Source organism: Callorhinus ursinus, unplaced genomic scaffold (genome assembly GCF_003265705.2).
Source record: "Callorhinus ursinus isolate GAN/ISIS: 27379988/994484 unplaced genomic scaffold, GSC_fseal_2.0 scaffold8, whole genome shotgun sequence".
Lineage (NCBI taxonomy): Eukaryota > Metazoa > Chordata > Mammalia > Carnivora > Otariidae > Callorhinus > Callorhinus ursinus.
Genome location: NW_027397070.1, coordinates 15,530,822 through 15,552,925, shown reverse-complemented (window position 1 = coordinate 15,552,925; position 22,104 = coordinate 15,530,822).

Below are 22,104 nucleotides of genomic sequence, written 5' to 3'. Positions count from 1 at the left end.
ACCAGCGTTTGCCTTTTCCTATGGTTGATCAGCAAGTCTTGATAATTCACATTGTAGAGGATTATAATTCTTCCTAGCCTACTGCCACTACCTTTTGACCTCGTTATTCTTTGATGGAGGGTGGGAAGAGACAAGATATTTCCTGTAAAGATTTTTGGGGGAAGACTGAAAAAACTGTAACTCGTTAAAAGGGGGCTATAAAATTTAAGTGTAGGTGACTCCATCCTCTAGTAACACAGAAAAATTATGGTATGTCATAGTTCATTCTGAAGTTTGTTGCCACAAATATTGAATAACGCATGTTATGACATTACATTGACATCCTACTTCCACCAAAAACTCAGGTACTAGAAAATTTATGCAATGCTGCCAGTCAGGCCACAGTTCTTCGTATAAGGAGGAGGTCTTTCATACAGCCACTCTATTCTAGAAGGTATTTAAAATTTGGTTTAAAAAATGAGTCTGGGGCTCCTGGGTGGCTCAGTTTGTTGAGTGTCGGACTCCGGATTTCGGCTCAGGTCATGATCTCAGGGTCCTGAGATCCAGCCCCGTATCAGGCTCCGTGCTCAGCGGGGAGTCTGCTTGAGGGTTATCTCCCTCTCCCTCTGCCCCTCTCCCCCACCTCTGCTCACGGACTCTCACTCTCTCAAATAAATAAATAAACAAATCTTTAAAAAAATGAGTCTGTGCTCTTTAAATATTTTTCTTCGGTGGTCTAAGATATTGCAATATACCTAGTTCTGGGGTGGCCAGATTGACTGTGTTGGGTACAACTTCTCAGTTTTGTCATAGGTAGGCTGCAAAGTAAACTCTTACCAGTGGGTGATTCCTATGTGTGCAGCATCATTTGATTCTACTGTAAATTGTTCAAGTATTTCTCAGATGGATATATTTGGCTGCTAAGCTGTGCATTTTTATAGAATCAGTTCACTTAAGATTTTACTATCCAGCAGGCGGAATACCAGGGTATCACTTTAGTTTTGTTTTTACAACAAAAACTTTTTGTTCAAAATTCAGGGAAGGAATATGGAAGACATGAAATTTTGGCTCAACAACTGGTAAGGTAGGATAATTGTTTTAAAAGAGCACACGCTGACACGTAGTGGGAGCTCAGTAAATGCAGTGATTGATGCCGCTGATATTAGGGAGAGCATTTAGAATTTTAGAAGACCATTCATCTTCCACTCTTCCTAAGAAAAATACCTCCTGATTTGAGCCATGCAACTCATGGCTTCCAGATGCAACTCCTCTCAGTGTAGGGGAAGCAATGTCATATAATGTTGGGAGCAAAGATTTTGCAGCCAGACTGTCTGGGCTTGAATCTCAGCTTTTGCTAGAATAGCTGTGTGACTTTGGCAAGTTGCTGAACCTTTCTGTGTCTCAGTTTTCCCAATTGTAAAATGAGGATGAGGATAATAATAGTTCCTACCTCACTGGGGTGGTTAAGAGGTTGTTCTGCCTGGTGCATAATAAACGAAGTCCTTGGATACTTGCAGTTGGTATCCTAGCCTGGAGTTCTGTTCTCTGAATTCCATTGTCTGTACCTTCACTCTTCTTCTGAAACTCACTCTCCTGGTCCCACCTGGGATCTGGTGACCACTAGGGACTCCTCTGTTTTTGGACCACTGCCCTTTGCCCTTTTAGCTGTTTCATTTTCTAAGTTCCATCATCTGTAGTTCTTGAATTTGTGGAGACTTCCAATTCATTGACATCCTTTTGCCTTTTGAGTAACATACCTCTGCTAGATTAGTTTTTTTCCTTCCTCCATGTACATCTTTTAAACTTCTCTGGCCAGCACCTTTAACTCTCTTGTTTATCTGCCATGCAATGTCAAATCTTGGATCAATTCAACAGAGACTCTTCTCTGGTTTTAATTCTTGAGCTGCTCAATCTCAATAGAAACCCAGAGCATTGTGGCTTGATGTCATTATAAAAAAATTAGGGTCTCCAATCCTAAGTAGACCAGAAAGGCACCAGGTGATTCTTCTAGGTTCTTGTGTTCAGCTCCCTTTTCTATTCCCTGTATCAAGGTATTACAACTTTTACGACTTTCCTCTTGCTTCCTACTCTAGACCTTTCTCCTCATCAGAGCTAGGAGGAATGAACACCCTTAACTTCTACTACTGATTTTTTAGAACGGTCTCTATCTGCACCCATATTTCTCTTCTCTCCGTTCTCTCCGAGCTCAAGATTAGTTCCTCTACTGATATTGTGGATCTCTTCTGCATTTTGAACCTCTTCTCCTCTGATGCTATGTTTAAGTTGATGTTAAAAACAAAACTTTAGGACCCTCAGTTGCCCTAGCCTTAGGTTCTGTGAACCATGGCTCAGTTGTCTTCATGTCCTCATCTCCCATTCATTCCTTAGCCACCTAGAATAAGCCTCTCTTATTCTACCATCTGTCATTGTCCCCCCTCCCCCCCCGAATCCACTGAATTATTCTTTTTTAAAAAAAGATTTATTTATTTTAGAGAGCGCACGCAAGAGTCGGGGGAGGGGCAGAAGGAGAGAGAGAATCTCAAGCCAACTCCCTGCTGAGCATGGAGCTCAACACAGGGCTCCGTCTCACCATCCTGCTATCATGACCTGAGCCGAAACCAAGAGTTGGACGATCCAATGACTTAGACACCCAGGCACCCTTGAATTTATTCTTTATCTTACTTCATTTCTTTGCTGCACTGTTAAAGACTTCCTTATCAAAACCTTTTCCTGTGTGTTCTTCCTCATTTCTGGTTTTCCTCTTTTTTTCTGGCTGCTGATTAGAAAACTCCTCTGTGGACTCTTATTTCTCCTCCTGCTTTTTAAGATTTTTTTAAAATTTTTATTTGACAGAGAGAGACAGAGCGAGAGAGGGAACACAAGCAGGGGGAGTGGGGGAGGGAGAAGCAGGCTTCCCGCAGAGCGGAGAGCCCGATGCGGGGCTCGATCCCAGGACCCTGGGATCATGACCTGAGCTGAAGGCAGACGCCCAATGACTGAGCCACCCCTGCTTTTTAAATCATGGTGCTCGAAAGGGTAGGTTTCTTAGCTTCTCTTCTGATTCACAAGCTCTATCTAAATAATGTATTCTACTTTTAAATTCAGTCCATAAGTCAAAGACTCCCAAATTTTATACCTCTGTAGTTCCATTCCCCAATTGATCATGTGATTCCCCAGACTAAAGCTTATCCTTAGTAAGGAATTCAAAGCTCTTTGTGGTCTGACCTCTGCTTATCTCTGTAGCCTGATCTCCTGACAATTTTATTTATTTATTTATTTTATTTTTTTTTAAAGATTTTATTTATTTATTCGAGAGAGAGAGAGAGAGAGAGAGAGAGAGAGAGAGGCAGAGGGAGAAGCAGGCTCCCAAGGAGCAGGGAGTCCGATGCGGGACTCGATTCCAGGACCCTGGGATCATGACCTGAGCCGAAGGCAGACGCTTAACCATCTGAGCCACCCAGGCGCTCTGTCCTGACACAATTTTATTCTAGCTACATCTAATTCTCTTAAATGCAATGTGCTATTTCACTGCTTTGAATGTCCTTTTGCTCTTGTTCTGCTAGGCTTCCCACCTGTCTGATAAGATTTGGCTCAGTTGTCACCTACTTTGTCAAATTCTGACTCCTTCTCTTCTGCTTCTAGGTGAATCTTCTAATGTTTTTGTTTTTCAGTATCCTGTTCACATGTCTCTTACATACCCATTCTATTGCATGGTAAGTGTTTACATGTCTGCCTCTCTAAGACAGCATGAGCAGCTTGAGACAAGAATTGAACTTGTGATTATTTTTAATCTTGTCTATTTGTATAGCCCCAGTACATAGCACAGAGCCAGGTACAGGGTAAGGAAATAAAGATGTTTATCGAATGAACAAATTAGTGATGCCTCCTATCACTCCAAGTACTGTCACCTACATCTTTTGCCCACCATGGCTCACCACTACCCTTAAGAGAATACTGGCTTTAGTATTTCCAATGAACTGTAGAGGATTTAAGCACAAAGAGTTTTAAACTTACATGGGTCAAGAGAATAATTTTGTACACGTTTTAAGGAGATGCGTGTATATTTGTATAATTAGTTGTAAAATATAAGGCCTGATCCATGCACCAAGATCTTGAAAGACATCAAAGGACAGTTACTGCAGTGAAGGGTAAATTGCCAGTCTAAAGAGAATCAGGCAGCAGGCCTAATAAATTCGGCATATACACCTGTAGCTTTGTCTTCTTATTCCAAATGGTTTCTATGGGATTGTTTTGGTCTGATGTTGACATTTTGAGAAATCTGTGCTTTTTTTTTTTTCCTGGAGTGGGTGGGGGTCTGAGCTTGTGCACACTGCTGACTTAATGAGGGGGTCAAGGGGGACACCTGGGTGGCTCAGTTGGTTAAGCATCTGCCTTCGGCTCAGGTTGTGATCCAAGGATCCTGGGGTCGAGTCCCACGTCAGGTTCCTTGCTGAGTGGGGAGCCTGCTTCTCCCTCTGCCTGCCTCTCCCCCTGCTTGTGCTCTCTCTGTCTCTGTCTCTCTCTCTCTGACAAATAAGTAAATAAAATCTTTTAAAAAAAATGAGTGGGTCAAGGTGCAGGCATGGGCTGGCCATGCCTTTAGCAGTAGGGCATTTCATAGTGTTTTACACATACTTCATGCCCAAAATGTGTGTGCTGAGGGAATAAATTAATGAATCAGTGAACATTTTGGCGGCACTTCCTGTAAAGAGCAAGAAGAGTGTGGTGACAGGATGTGACCCATGTATCATAAAGGCTTGGTCCACGTTTGGTCTTTGGCTCACCTTGATATTTGTGAGAATTCTTCCCCATAGCACAGAGCTCTAGAGAGAGCATGACATGCTGATGACCTCTGGGTTTGCCTTCTTTGGGGGCACAGGTTTTCTCCTGTGCACGCAGGTACAGGCTCATAAAGATAATTGATTGACCACCTGTTGTTTTGTCATTTCGAGTTCTATGATCTAGGGACAATTCTGTCCCCTTTTCACTTCCTCCTAGCCCATTTCTTTTAGAGAACAGGAATCTCAACTAAATTAAATAGGGCATTATCTCAAACAAACATCAAATACACTAAGGCAAGCACAAAGGAAAATGTATTTAGCTTCTAAGATGGTGTCATTAACAATAAAGAAAATACACATTTGAAATAACGCAGTTAGATGACAAGCTTTATTTTTATTTAAATAATCCATGGTTTTGTTAGATTTTAAGAAGTAACCTCTACAGAAGAACTGGGTATTAGATCACTACAAAGGTTTTCCTACAGTAAAGCTTATAAGATTTATAAAAAACCAGAAATATTCAGTAATTAAATAAATTCTCGACTGTATTAAGTGACAAGCAAATTTACTGACACAGGCAATTTATGTGGAAATCAGAGAAACAGTCAGCCTTAACATTACATTTCACTAGTTTTTTTTAGACAGAAATGATTAAGCATCTAAATTCAAATTTAAATTATTCATAACTATAGTAGCAGCAGTATTAGCCTCAAGCATTATTAAAAGTAAACATTTTGCTAATTTGATAAACCATATATTAAATTTATGATAAATCAAAATGTTTCAAATCTTAATATGTGTTTTAGACCCCAAATATTGGCCACCTACCAAGTATTGCCACCAAATATTCTACTATTACATGGTCTCTATATAAGTTTCTTGAATTTTTAATAACACAATAAGAACTGAAATCTCCCCAGATAAATCTTTCTTTGTGAAGAAATTTTCCAAGAAGGAAATAAGTCCAGAAACAAAATTAATGCTATCTTGTCCATCATGCTTAATATTTTCATACATCTGGTTTTTGTTTCAAAATTTAGAGCATAGGCTACTTTTCCAATTACAACTACAAATAGCTTTGGAAAAAACTCCAACTTTATATAATAATCCTAATTAAAACTGTAGTGTCTAGCTGGTTGTCCCAGATGCACAGGTGTAGTGTATTCACCCACATTTGCAGAGTAAAAACTAATCTGTTATGCATCTAGCTTAGGAAATAAAAGACTTCATATTCAACATTTTTTTCTTTTTCTTTTTAAAGATTTATTTATTTGAGAGAGGGAGAGAAAGTGTGCGCATGAGCACATTCTCGGACAAGTGGGGGGAGGGGTGGAAGAAGAGAAACTCTAAGTAGGCTCCCAGCTGAGTACAGAGACCAACTCGGAGCTGGATCTCAAGACCCATGAGATCATGACCTGAGCTGAAACCAAGAGTTGGAGGCTTAATTGACTGATCCATCCAGGCACCCCCTCAACATTTTTTTTTTTTGACATCATCAGTGACTACTTCTTGTGTCTATCATGGATAAAGTCACATGTCAATTCACATTGCTTTCTAATCAGCACACCAAAAGATTGGTATTGGGTACCACTTCATTGGGAGATCCTAGCACATCCAGAGGATATTAACATTAACTCTTAGTCTTGGGAATTATACTATGCACAAATATAGATGATCATTTTGCTAAGTTTAACAAAACTATTGATGTACAAACTGGCTGAGGGATGAAATTAGCTATATATTTTAGAGATACGTCAGGTAAATAAACATTTAAGTTGAAAACGGAAGTGTCAATACAGGCAAAATATAGTGATTTGCCTAATAACGATTGATGTTTTGTGTTGCAAAAACATTAAACCTGATATTTCTACTTTTACTGTTCATGCTGACCTATGTTCATCTGAAATACTCAAGTAATAGATGTTAAACGTTTTTTTTTTTTTGCTTAACCGAATTATGAGGACAACTACTTTTGCTTAGTATTTCCATACACTGAACCTATGGCTTCACAGGTGAACAAATCAAGTGATGGGCTAGTGACAGTTTGGACCTTTGCTGAATTACCAGCCTGGGAGCTGCCTTTGGTTTGTAGATGGTTTTGCTGCCAGTTGGTAGGCTGCATTTTGTGTTGCTGTGGACTTGAAAGAATGACTATCTCAACTTGCTTGTTGGTGGACAGGAAGTAGACAAAATTGAACTTAACCGACAAAGTGATTAGTTTTAAAGGTTTCAGAAAGAAATTTATGGGGCACCTGGGTGGCTCAGTTGGTTAAGCGACTGCCTTCGGCTCAGGTCATGATCCTGGAGTCCTGGGATCGAGTCCCGCATCGGGCTCCCTGCTCAGAAGGGAGTCTGCTTCTCCCGCTGACCCTCTTCCCTCTCGTGCTATCTCTCACTCTCTCTCTCTCAACTAAAGAAATAAAATCTTAAAAAAAAAAAAAAAAGAAAGAAATTTATGTGTGGAATATTTAGGAATAGTATCAGGGAAGATTTTAGGGGAAGAGTACAATTCATGATTATGGAGGTACAAGTTTCCCAAGGAAGAGCTATGATTAAAGAAAATAAAAGGCTAAATTGGGAGCATAAAAATTTACAGGGTCTCTTACTGTTGAATCAAGCAATGATATCTGAGATTTTATTTTCTCAGCCACGTGTGGCCCACACAGCTGAAGAAAGCAATGTAGGAAAGTTCACACCAACATAGCAGGAAAAAATCTTGTTCTTTGGGGTGACAAAATGTGATACAGTTCTTGGCTGGCTGTTTTGGGTTAACAGAATTTGGTGAAAGGAAGTTTGAGCTGCTAGGAAAATCTCTGTTTTTTTCTTGAAAAGCTGATTTTCCCCATGAGAAACCCTGAAGTGAAAATTACTACTTTCACACTGCCCTCTATAGAAATATTAATAAATGCTATCTGTTAAGTATTAATTAAAATAGTACTTGTTTGATTCTATTGTATCCAATATCATAAAGAGTTGAAATAAAGCTCTCACCCTGTCTTTTGGATCTGTTAATGTCCCTATTGTACATGTGAAAGTATATAGGCAAGTTGGATTCTGTAGGGGTTGTTTAATAGTCATTTATTCATTCTTTTAGCATTTAGTTTTTGAACAGTAGGTACTGGGAATGTCATGATGAGAAAATCGAAGTACAGTGTTAGAGCTCTTCTTGAAGTATGTATAAGGCAGGTGAGAATGATTGGGAATGATTGAAACTTACATTTTTTAGAGGAGACTAAAGGTACTGACAGTCAAACTAGACCTTCAAAGTCAAAGGATTTTGTTGGATGAAAAAATGGGCTGGGCATTCTAGACAGAGTAAAACCCTGGAAGCATGAAAAGGCTGATGGGTTAAATGCTGTGACAGGCTCCCTTTCCCCATTCTTATGGAATTGCTTCTTGAAGGATACATAATTGAAGCAAACCTTAAATTCTGGCACGGGCTTGGTTAAGGAAGAGAGCAGGAAGATTTGTCTGGTTACAGGGACCCATCCGGGAGGGTGAAATTTCACTGGGGACAGCAAGTGGGCACATAAATATTTGTTGCTTTGATGTTGTTGAATTTTATTTGTCCAAGTAGAATGGAGAAAAACAGTGCAGGATGATGTCTAGGAAAGAAGGGCAAAACATTCAGGGAGGGTTTGGGTCCTTACTGGTTTGTGAAAGAGATTATCAGGACCACATCTCTAAAAGAGAAGCAATTCAAATGCCAAACATTGTAGTGTTTACCAGCAGGAGATTTAGTTTGTACTGCAGGGGAGTGTGGACTTACCCCCAAAGCAAATACACAATTGTGTGTGTTTTACTCTGCTGAAGGCTCTTGAAATCAATTTCTAACCCATAAAATAGAAGTTTCCCAAACCAAATCCACTATAAAATTTATCTCTGTGGAAAGGCCATAGCTGTTACAGGAGGGCAGGATGGTAGATCAGGAGGCTTTTCTGTTTAAATATTTAAATAGATTTCTATTTGAACAGCTAAATGAAACCAAACTCACTTTCTTATCTCAATAATTAAAAAGAAAATTGCTGAGCTTTCTTTGCCAAGCATTCATGCCATTTCCCCCCTGTCTTGAGCATTCATCGCTTCTTCAAGGGGCTATGGTTTGGTTCCTTTTTGGAATAACTCAAGCAGTCTTTCAGCAAGCTGTATTTCCGGAGCAACAGTGGGCCTGACTTCATTGGCTTCTTAATGAAGAACAGAATGGCTTAATGATTAATTGCCATATAAATGGGGCTGAACCATGCCTCACCCAGCCTGTTCCTCAAGAGGACAGGCTTCTGGGCTCAGCACATTTCCTGTAATTGACAGTCATAGATCTGTTTCTCTTAGGGATGCTTGCATCAGAAGATGCCACTTTTTCTTGCACTAGACAGGAGAGTCTTAATTTTGACTTCAGGTCTTATCTATAAATATTTCCCCTGATAACATTAGCTGAGTTTTTCTGTCTTCTTTTTTTTTCATTACCCCACTAATTCATGATTATTTCAGAAAAATTAGAAAAATGCAGATAAAGAAATTAAGAGCAGCTTAAATTTTGCTATCTACTTACTGATTACAGCTGTTAGCCTTTTATTAAAGAGTTTATTTTTTATTTGAGAGAGAGAGAGTGAAAGAGAGAGAGAAGGAGCAGGGGGAGGGGCAGAAGGAGAGGGAGAAGCAGACTCCCCACTGAGCAGGGAGCCCAAAGATGAGATGAGGGGCTGGATCCCCGGGACTCCGGGATCATGACCTGAGTGAAAGGCAGACACTTAACCCAGTCATTAGCATTTTGATGTATTATTCCTGACCTTTCTTCCTACAGATCTATGCATATAAAATATGTACTCATATATTAGAAACACACTACAATATATGTAACCACATCTATATCAATATCTGTACACATACTGTTTTTAACTTAATCTACTATTAATGCCTTTCAAGTCAATATGCATTTATTTTATAACTTTGTAGAATCAAAGATTGGCATCATCAGTTGCTTGAAGCTCTTCATTTTTCTCTGGGATCATGGAACTTTTGTGGCATTAATATGTTACATTTCTTTGGTACAGTTATGTGGGCCTAGCAAGATTGGAATAAAGCCACTTAAAGTTATCGGCATTATAAAAACAATACAAATATTAAAGCAACTCAAGACCCCTATAAACACCTATAAAGAAATTTACCAGTCTTTATTTCCTATTTGGTATCTGGCCTATTCTCTACAGACTATAAAATGAAAGTGAACATTGTGCACCACTGACCTTCTGTAAATAGTTTATGAGCATGTGGTTATTTGCTGTCCGGCGCAGCAGGGGTTTAGAACCACCACTTAAAGAAAGGCCAGCCTTGCACGGCAGGTACCACATTTGTGCTTGTTTAAATGGACACCAGCAGAGGGCAGCGCATGTCCGGGACATAACCCATGAAGAGTGGCAGAGAGCATTTTAACATCGCTCTAAATGCAAGCGACACACTATTTTCCTGGAGCATTATTAGTCATTTGGTGAAATATTTTAAGGATGTGAAGTCCTGACATTAAAAAGATGGAGGTGATACAGCAAACTTGGAGATTTTATTCATTTAATAAACTTTTATTGGTCACACAGAAATGGCACATGGTAGAAATCTATGTATAAGCCCAGATCTCTGCTACAGATCAGCAGGAGATGAAGATGTAAATGTGTCCAAGCACCACGACAACACTCATGCTGGATGAATTAATTCTATTCTAGAGGAACTCAGAAAAGACCCACCAGAGGAATTACATTTGAATTGAGTCTTGAAGGATAGTAGGAATTCATTATGTAGGTGGGGTCAGGGAGGAAGGTAAAGAAGGTACAATGATGTGGCTAAAATGTTGGGGTGATGGTAGGTGATTTAGTTTTCTATTACCACAAAATTTAAGCCTGAATTTCCGGAACACAACAAAACGATAGTGAGAAAGCTGTATGTGGTAGTGGATTTTAGGCTATTGTTTAGAACAAGTGGCTGAAATGTAATAAATTCATTCAATGCAAAAAGCACAGTGATATTTATCAACAGCCACCTTTAGATAATCACTAAATTCTGACTATTGCTTTTATCTTCTGGTGGCCTCAATGAGTCAGCCAGTATTTACACATATATCGACTGTGATTTCTTCTGATGTGTATAGGAAAAGGGAGGTGAAAAACATGTTTAACCTGTATCTCTTCATTGTTCTTAGAGTTGGTGGGCACTTGTCACAATTGGTACTTAAATCAGTGATAAGTTCCTGTGGGCTGCCTATTTCATGTGTTGATTCACATTCCCTGAGAGCCCATAACACCTTTGGATCCAGATTGGGTCTGGTTTTCCTTTGTCTTTTCCCCCAGTGGCTGGCCAATATAATGTGCTTATACAGTACAGCCTTAAATGTGGACTGACTTTCCCTATAAGGCCACACTCTTTTCTTACGAAAGAGAAAATGATGCTGGGGGGAACAGGAGGACAATAGAGAACACATCTATCTCTACAGAAGGTACTGTAGGTACTGTACAGAAGGTCACTATTTACAGATAGGACATCTGTCCTATCTTCGCATGATAGGACAACCTTCAGGGTAGACCTGAGTTGTAGCCCAGAGGAATAATTTCTGCAGGAAGACAGTGTGTAGAAGTTTCCACACTTTCCACTGTGTTTCCAGCTATTCGAGCCTCTTGTTTCATTAACAGATATTTGTATAGAGTGGTGAAGACATTCAGTCAACTAGAACTACTTATTATGGTTATTTTATATTAAATCCCTCTCTGCAGCTACTTTAAGTCTGTATTTCGGAAAGTATTCACAGAGATCACTCAAAGGAACTAGAATGGTTTGTGTTCATGGTTCTGTACTTACACAATATTCCTTTACACAATATTCCTTTGTCTTTTCCTTTTTTGCTTATTTGTATCAGGAAGTGTCTGGCGGGAGGTGGGGAGAGGCAGAGGGAAAGGGAGAGAAATCCTTAAGAGACACCCCACTGAGCACGGAGCCCAAGCAGGCCAATCCCAGGACCCTGAGATCATGACCTGAACTGAAATCAAGAGTCGGCTGCTTAACCGACTGAGCCAACCAGGCGCCCCTTGACTAGTCTTTCACTAATTGGACGGTCACCTGCTATATAGTTTTAAATGAAATTTAGAGGATCTTCCTAAGTGAGGCAGGAACCCCAGAAATCATAAAGGACAGATCAACATATTTGACTCCTGAATTAGTTAGGGTAAAACCAAGCTGCTATTGCAAAGAGCTTCCCCCTCAAGTGACTCAAAAGATACAAAAGCTTATTTCTATCTCATGTAACATTTCTGAGGCAAGCCTTCCGAGTGGTGGTAGGCTGTGGGGGCACCGTGTGGTCATTCAGGAACTTGGACTCTTTCCAAGTCGACAAGTCGCAGTGTGCCAGTTATCATTTTATTGCCTGTAAGCTCCACATTCACTTTCAATACATGCTGTCTGGTAGTGAACAGAATTCCTTTAAGCATCTTTCCGTTATAGTGTGCATGACGTTAAGCTTTCTCAGTAGAGGGTGCTGGAGGGATGTTGCTGGAAGCAGGGGCTTCTCTTACTGTTTCTGGTGGTTGCGTGCTGGATCAACAGTGTGGGTGTGAGGATGGCCAGTAGAGCTCTGCCCCAAATGTGCACACAGAACGAGCGGTCCTTTGGCCACCTTTGAGCCTCAGCCGCCAGGTCTGGTGATGATTTCCTGAGGTCTGCGTAACACGAAACTTGTTCCTGCAGTCCTCCTGCCCGCAGGGGTGCCACAATTCCCTATGCAGACCTGCGCCCCCCGCCCCCACCTCTGTGTGCCTATGGCACCAGGCCTGAGTTGACTGCCTGTGCCTGCCTGCACTCCGGAGGGCTGCTTCCTCCTTGTCCGGTGACTGCAGCCCAGCTCTGGCTCGGGCAAACAAGCAAAAGTCTCTGCTATCTAGTGGGCTGCACTCAATGAGGCCTGAGCCCCAGCCTTGGGGAAGGAGACCCTTTTTAAGTTTGGCCTTCCCTGGATGCTCTCCCTCAGCTCTTGGGTCCCATTTAGTGTTTCCTCATATCATACAGCCACTCGTTTATCAGAGTTTAATAATTCTTTATATTAAACATCCCCCTGGCTTCTACCTCCTGATGGGATCCTGATTGATACATGCGGCTTTGTCATCTCTTAGGGTATTGTCCTTTCCATGCTCCAAACTGGGCTGTCATGTCCAAGTTCCACCCAATGGAAGGAGGAAGAGAGCATGGAGTGGGCATGGCTACCTTTTAAGGCCTAAATCTGGGAAGAGCTACACACTGCTCCTGCGGACATTACATTGGTGAAAGTCGGTCCCCTGCCATACCTCACTACGAGGGAAGGATAGTCTAGTCATGTGGTGAAGAAGAAAGCAGAATGGATTTTGGTGGGCAACTGAGAATCTCTACCACAATTAGACAAAGATTTAAAAACCTGTATGGGAAAAGACTCACAAACAAAAGGAAAAACCACAAACCGAGAAGAAAGTTTATATCACGTATGGAGGTTAGTGGGAGAGTTTTGAGAGATAGTAACCATAGGCCAGAAAAAGGTTCATATCCTTCAAAGACCTCCCACAAATTGATTCCAAAAACAAAACTCCAATTAGGAAACTGAAAATGTGAAGCCACCAATAAAAAACAAGTCTAGAGGAATGCCTGGGTGGCTCCGTCAGTTAAGCGTCTGCCTTCAGCTCAGGTCATGATCCCGGGGTCCTGGGATCGAGTCCCACGTTGGGCTCCCTGCTCAGTGCGGAGTCTGCTTCTTCCACCTGCTCTTGCATGCTCTCTCTCTCTCTCTCCTTCTTAAATAAATAAATAAAAATCTTAAAAACAACAACAACAACAAACCAGTCTAGGATAAATACCGTAGAAAAGAGGAGTAACTACCTCAGGAGTAGTTAGGGAAGTGCAGGCCTGAGTTAGAAAGTACAACTACTTTCCAGCTATTAGATTGGCAAAAGTTACACACTAAAAATATCCAGTGAGAGAATATGCACTCATTTCTTCCTAGGAGAAGTATAAATTACTATAACATTTAAGAAAAGTAGGCTATATATCTAAAAATAAATAATACAGGTACTTTTTTACTCAGGAGCCCTATTTTTGGAAATCTATTCCATTGAGATAAAAATTCCAGTACATAAGAAGCTTATTGATGTATTATTTGTAGAAGTAAAAATCTGAAAGTAACTTGTATGGGCTTCAATAGGGAAATGATTGATTGTATTACATCCATACTACAATATTATTCAGCAATTAATAAGAATGAATCTATCCTATGTTTATTAATCTAGAGTTCTAGCCATGATATATATAAAGCTAGTAAAAGTATGTATATTACAAAAGTAAAAGTAATACGTGAAAGTAAAGTAGTATGTATAAAAAGGGTCCATTTGTGTGTAAATAAATAACCAGGAAAGTCCATATATGTGTACCTGTGTTTCAGTATATTTGTATGAAAAAAGCCTTAGGAGGTTGTATACAGGGCTTTCATGGAGAGGGAATAGAGAGGAGTTGGGAAAGATAATTAAAAAATAATTTCAAAAATATGTTTCACTGCTGATGTGAATCCTTTTCTCCACCAACTGCTTTTGCAAAAGAAAAAGAAAAAGAAAAAGAAAACTTGGCCTTCGACAGGTGAAAATTTCCACCCCCTCCCCTAGAGGCCTAGAGAGAAAGAACCAGTCTGTGTTTCACAGTTGAGTTGTAAAACTATGTGTTTAAGGAATGGTTAGCTTCCCAGAAGTCTGATTCATTGAAGCCCCTGGTCCTCGGGAAAGCAAATCAATACCTGTCTGTCTGCTTTGGTGGCTGGGTTTGTTGATTGTGTTGTAGTATATATTATTTTGCTGATAAGGAGAAAAAGTAAGCGTTTTCTAAAAGTAGTGATGAGCTAATTGCAGATCCAGGAATGAAACTCTGAATCTTCAGTCTGCTTTTTGGCCTGAGTTTCCCTTTGTTTCCAAATTCTTCTCTTAAACACAGTACATGTTCTTATAGGTGAAACAGATCATCAAAGGAACCCTGAGTCATGAAAGGCACATTTGACATTCTTTTTCTTGTTATTGTGGTGGTAAAAGACATTCCTGCTTTCTAGAAAAAGACGTTGAATTGTTTTGTCAAACTTTTGGCTGTACGTTGCACACATAATCATGATAAACCTTAGGTCTTACTTGGGTATTAGTTGTTAGGCCAAGAAAATCTCTTCATTTGGGTGTCAAAGAAGGACAGTTCAAGTTTCATTTCTTACTTGATGAACTATTGATACATAGTGATGACTAAATGTAGGATCATGCTGTAATCTCGGGGGGCTGGGAGTGGACTTCCGTCAAAAGTGGTGTGTGGCCACCTGTCAGAATGACTAAAATTAACGAGCCAGGAAACGACAGATGTTGGCAGGGATGTGGAGAAAGGGGAACCTTCCTCCTACACTGTTGATGGGAATGCAAGGTGGTGCAACCCCTCTGGAAAACAGTATGGAAGTTCCTCAAATAGTTGAAATTGGAGCTACCATTCGATCCAGCAATTGCACTACTGGGTATTTACCACAAAGATACAAATGTAGGGACCCGAAAGGGTACGTGCACCCCAATGTTTATAGCAGCAATGTCCACAATAGCCAAGCTGTGGAAAGAGCCAAGATGTCCATCGACAGATGAATGGGTAAAGAAGAAGTGGTATATATACACAATGGAATATTATGCAGCCATCAAAAGGAATGAGATCTTGCCATTTGCAACGACGTGGATGGAACTGGGGGGTGTTATGCTGAGTGAAATAAGTCAATCAGAGAAAGACATGTATCATATGACCTCACTGATATGAGGAATTCTTAATCTCAGGAAACAAACTGAGTGTGACTGGAGTGGTTGGGGGTGGGAGGGATGGGGTGGCTGGGTGATAGACATTGGGGAGGGTGTGTGCTACGGTGAGCACTGTGAATTGTGCAAGACTGTTGAATCACAGATCCGTACTTCTGAAACAAATAACGCAACATATTTTAAGAAAAAAGAAAAAGAAGAACATAGCAGGAGAGGAAGAATGAAGGGGAGTAAGTCAGAGGGGTAGATGAACCATGAGAGATGATGGACTCTGAAAAACAAACTGGGGTTCTAGAGGGGAGGAGGGTAGGGGGATGGGTTAGCCTGGTGATGGGTATTAAAGAGGGCACATTCTGCATGGAGCACTGGGTGTTATGAACAAACAATGAATCATGGAACACTACATCAAAAACTAATGATGTAATATATGGTGATTAACATAACAATAAAAAAATTAAAAAAAAAGAACTAGAGGGTATTATGCTAAGCAAAATAAGTCAATCAGAGAAAGACAAGTATCATATGATCTCACTGATATGAGGAATTTGAGAAACAAGACAGAGGAGCATAGGGGAAGGGAGGGAAAAAAAAAGTGGTGTGTGGCTTCTGGGGTGCTGACAATGATGTTATTTCTTGACCTGGGTATTTTGTTATGGGTCAAATATACATTTATGTTTTATTCATTTTTGTATTTGTGTATTATATAAAAGAAAGAGGAAGGAATGACAGAAGAAGAAAGAGAATGACAGGCATATGGGACCAAAGAGAGAAATAATGGAGTGAAAAATATTTGAGAGACAGTGGTTGTAATTATGAATACAGGAGTAAGCAGTATATGGCAAACATTGAAAAAGATACTTTTAACCAAAAATATATAGTAGTACTTGATTATCTGTCTTAGCCTGGGGTCCTTAGGAAATAGTCTGAGGCACGATCTTCCATATTAATAGTTAATCGTAGAGTGCAGTGCCAGGATCAGGGGTGAGGGCAGGAAAGGAGGGATGGAAAATGCAATGGGGCATGTTAATGAGCTGGCCAGAGCTTTGTGATGTGTGCAGAGGATTACTTGGTTTTACGAGACATCTGCACCACGGCCGTCAACTAACTGTGCCTCAAATTAGTCTCAGATCAGGGAGAGAAAGAGTGGAAAAAAAATATGTGCCAGTTCTCACATTTCATTAGTCAAAGTTTGTTCCGTGGATGTCCTCTGCCCTACACTTCCGTTGTGTGCCTCTTAGTCCCTCCAGCACTGGCTTGGGAATCTGAATTCAAAACATCAGGGGCAGCCAATTCTGCATGGACAGTAGCCCCAGGGAAGGAGCAGTGGAAGCAGACCCCAGCCAAGGGGTGTTCCCTGTCTGCCTAGAGTCTACAGACTGCCTAGGCTTGACTCTGTGTGTGTGTATCTGTGTGTGCTGAGAAAATCCTCCAGTGTTTGATGCTTCAGGGGCAGCAGGGGAAGTGATGATGGAAGGCAAGAGGCAAAGTACTCTCAGGTCATGCGTACAAGCAGTAGGTAGGAACTGGGGCAGCCAGTTTTGCAGCCTGGCCAGCCATGCAGGTGGAGAGCCACAAGGACATAGCCCCACAGCAAATGTAGCAACGAACCTTCTTCCTTTGGAGAGCAAAACTGCCTACTAGTGGTTTTCAACAATGCAATCAGTGCAAGATGATCTTAAATGAGTCCCTGGTAGCATGGAGCAGAAAACCTTGACTGAGCAAATCCCGGGAGGCAGATCCATGGAGTCCAGTACATCGGCTGTGTTAAACACTTAATCTTGGCTTTTTTTGTCAGCTATCCAGTACCGTTTTTGAGTAATTTGATAGATAATCTAAAAATGCAAATTTAATAATAACTTAATAGTGATTTATCCCAACCCAACTCTTCCCTCAATTTCCCTCCAAAAGGAAAAATATATATCAAGCTTATGAAAGTTGTGTTCAATTAGTCAGTACTTGACTGGTTTTTTTTTGTATTAGTATCAATAAATGAGAATAAACCCAAATATTTCTGTAACCATTAAAGACACTGAATCAGTAGTTAAATACCTTCCAGTTAAGAAAAGTTCAGGCCCATAAGGCTTTACCTATGATTTCTGTCAAACATATTAAGCAGGAAATAATTCCTATCTTAAATAAACTGTTCCAGAGAATAGACAAAGAGCATTTACTTTCCAACTGATTGTGTGCAGATAGACTAACCTTGATGCCAGAAACACACAAACTGAACATATTATTAGGTCTGAATATTTAGGTGGTAAAACTATTACAAAACAGTAAGGAAATGGTTATCCTACCAGTCAGGATAATGCTTAACTCTAGGAGGGTAGGAATGGATTTGAATGCAAAAGGGGAATATTGTGGCACGTGTGACTTTTGGCAGATTTTTCTTCCTTCCCCTCACTTCTAGGTGTGGGAGTTTCCCTACACATTCTCTGGGTGATCTCTTCAATTTCTAAATGTATATGCCCAGCCCAGATGTCTTCTCTGACCTCTAGACTCTTAAAAAACAAAATTTAATTGAGTAAGTTTTAAAGATCTTATTGACTTTATGCAGTGATTCCGGAGTCAGGCAGCACGTAATCTAGTAGATAGAAAGATGATCTGAAAAGCTATACAAGGCAAGAGATTTTCTAGGCAGAAGGGAGCAGGAACAAGGAAGTTGTACCAGAGGAAAAGGTGGGTTAGTTACTGAAAGGTTACTTTCCTTATAGGGGATGGCAGGGGTTTATCAGGCGGATGACCTAACTAATGCTTAACAGGCTATTCCTGATTAACTGGTTTAACTTTCCTTTCTAGGAGAGCTGAAACTGTAATCCAGACAAGTCTTGGTTCAGTGACGTGCTTCGTATAAGTGACTCTGTTTAAACAACTCACCATGGGAGCACTTGGATGACAGTTTCACAGGTGTTCCAAACTTGACGTGCCCCAACCCCAGCTCTTGATCCCCTCTTCCAAACCTGCTCCTTCTTCACCAGCTTACTCAGGGCACCGTCATCTAGCCAGTTGCCCAAGTCACCACACTGGGAGTCATCTTGGGTTCCTCCCTCTCTTCATCGCTTCTCTATTCCAATCTCCTGTGAATTCCTATCTGTTCTATCTCAACCACCTCTTGAATATATCCACTTCTCTCATTTCTCACCTCCATTATTCAGAGAGCCTCCTGTTGTGCCTCCTATCTTCTGTTCTTCCCACTTACTCAGTATCTAGGGTTTGCCAAGCTCTGTGTTAATTTATTTTCTATGCAGCAAAAATTATAAAATTTTAAGCAAGAAAATTGGATGTTCCCCAGTATAAAATTCTTCAGCTTCCCATTGTGCTCAGAAATAGTCCCAAACTCTATGGTATCCTATCAGGCAGTACTCAGTCTTGCTCCTGCTGGTGTGTGTATGTGTGTGTGTGTGTGTGTGTGTGAGTGTGTGTGTGTGTGTGTGGTTTTTTTGTTAGCTTGTTTTTGCAGCTTCTTCCGGTAACGTTCTCATTTTCTCTCACTTTGCTCCATCTGGAATGACCTTTTCCTTCAGTTCCTTGAACTTGCTGAGGGCTTTCTTGACTTAGGGGCTTCTCACCAATCATTTTGGCAGAAACATTACCTCCCCCAGTTCTTTGAAAGATTTGCTCTTATCTGAGGTTGGCTTTTAGATTCCACATATAAACAAGATCATACAGTATTTGTCTTTCTCTGTCTGATTTATTTCACTTAGCATACTGCCCTCAAGGTCCATCTATGTTATTGCAGGATTTTTCCTTGCCTGAGTAATATTGCATTGTGTATATGAAAACAACATCTTCATCCATTCCTCTGCTAACAGACACTTAGGTTGTTTCCATATTTTGGTTATTGTGAATAATACTACAATAAGTATGGGGATGTAGATTATCTTTTTGATATTCTGTTTTCAGTTTCCTTTGGATATGTACCCAGAAGTGGGATTGCTAGATCATATGGTCATTCTATTTTTACTTTTCTGAGGAACTTCCATACTGTTTTCCATAGTGGCTGCACCAATTTACATTCCCAGCAATAGTGTGCAAGGGTTTCCTTTTCTCTACGTCTTTGCCAACACTGTTCTTTCTTTTTTTTTTTAAAAGATTTTATTTATTCATGGGAGACAGAGAGAGAGAGAGAGAGGCAGAGGCAGAGGGAGAAGCAGGCTCCCCGCGGAGCAGGGAGCCCAATGCGGGACTCGATCCAGGACCCTGGGATCATGACCTGAGCCGAAGGCAGACGCTTAACCAACTGAGCCACCCAGGCGTCCCAACATTGTTATTTCTTGTCTGATATTAGCCATCTGACAGGTGTAGGTGATATCTCATTGTGGTTTTGCTTTGCATTTCCCTGATGATTAGTGATATTGAGCATCTTTTCATGTACCTATTGGCCAGAGGCTGTGGGGTGGGGAAATTGGGAAGATGTTGTTAGAGGGTAGAAATTTGCAACTAGAAGATAAATACATTCTAGAGATCTAATGGATAGCATTGTGGTTATAGTCAATAATCCTATATTATATACTTCAAAGTTATGTTTTATGTGACATATGAGCAGTATTAATGCTTCAGTGGTAATCATATTGTAATAATAAATGTATCAAACCAACATTGTATACCTTAAACTTATACAATGCCATATATCAATTATATCTCCATAAAAAACAACAATATTGGTTCTCTCATCCTAAGATCTCAGCTTAATTGTCAGCTCTTCAGAGAAAGTTTTCATTCCCACTCTATCTAAAGTAGATGTCCCCTACCCATTATTTCTATCACAGTATCTTTTTTTTTTTTTTGGTTGTTGTTTAATCTACCTATTTGTTGCTTTCCTTATTTTTTGTCTATAACCTTAATGCAGATGTGGGCTGTGTATTTTTTTTTTCACTCCAATGCCAAAACAATGTCTTGTCTATAGTAGATGCTATGGAATGGAGGAAGCCACATTTTCCTTTAGCACGATCTGTAACACATTCTTCTGTTGATTAGTAACTTCTGTAAAGTATATTAATTTAATAAATGAGCATTTCCAGTTTTCTTTTTCTTTCTTTTTTTCTGGCTTAGAGAAATAAAAATTTTCAACGAGGGCTTGTATAATTTTCCACTGTGTATAATTTGACAAGTATAACTTAGATACCTTAGTGCCCTTAAAAATATTAACTTTGACCTAGAAATTTGAGCATTTCTTTTTTTTTAGTCATTGTATTTACAATGCTTTTGGTTATATATACGGGCTTAAAATATGTGTTGGGGCCTTATGCAAGTTTTATCTTTCCTTTTGAATCAGAAAGAGCACTAACTTATGGCCCTCCTGTAGGTCCCTCATCTATTTCCCATTTTTGGCATCTCCACCATTTCCAGGATTCCCCTGGGCAGATGAGCTGGGCTCAGGGCTTTGGAAAAGGATCGGCCTGTGGCATACTCAAGACTATGGTTTGTGGGGCACCTGGCTGGCACAGTCGCAGCAATGTGTTACTCTTCATCTTGGGGTCATGAGTTTGAATCCCACATTGGGTGTAGAGATTACTTAAAGTCTTAAAAAAAACCCAAAAAACTGTGGCTTGTGGCTTATTCAACCTCCCATTATGGCTGCTTTCAGATTGTCTCAGGGGATCCATACATGTGCCCAGTAGAGATGTTATCAAACATGTTTTGGGTCTGTTTTTCTTTTCCCATTTTCTTTTTTTTTTTAATAAAGATTTATTCATTTATTTATTTGAGAGAGAGAGAGAGAGAGAGAGCATAAGAGGGGGGAGGGTCAGAGGGAGAAGCAGACTCCCTGCTGAGCAGGGAGTCCAATGCGGGACATGATCCCGGGACTCCAGAACCATGACCTGAGCCGAAGGCAGTTGCTTAACCAACTGAGCCACCCAGGCACCCCTCCTTTTCCCATTTTCTCCTTTGCCTTCCCCTAACCCCCAGTTCAGTGCTGTAACAGCTCAGGCTGAGATATGAACTGGCTCGGAGACTTCTCCAGCAAGAATGCTGCATCTTTGTGTAGCAGGAAAGAATTCAGTTTAACCTGCCATAGACCAGCTTCTCAAACTCATGTTTTCCCTAAATCCACCTTTCCAGCCTTTTTCTATTAATGATGTCTCTCTTATCTTAGCCAACCATTCTTTTTATCCCTACATGAAATTAAGCGTCTAGAACCATCAATTCTATCTCTACTAAGCTTGTACTTCTGTCTCTTTTGTTCCTTTCCTGTTCCTTCTAAACAGTTTTATATTTTACTGTTATTGTCATTTCTTGGACTACTGCAGTAATTTCCTAACTGCATTCACTTTTTTTTTTTTTTCAGTTTCTCTCCTTTCCCCAAGCCACCATTCAGACACTGGCAAATTAAGCTTTCTAAGCTAGGATCTGATCAAATCATGGTTTGCCTAAAAGAGTCCAATAGCTCTATGTTAGTTATGGTTTAAGTCTGAGCTCTTTAGGCTGTCTATTCAATATGGCCTGCATCACATTGTAGGCTTGCCTGCTCTACTCCATACACACTTGTGGCACACTAAAATTGGATTTCCTGGTGTTTCCCAAGCATGATC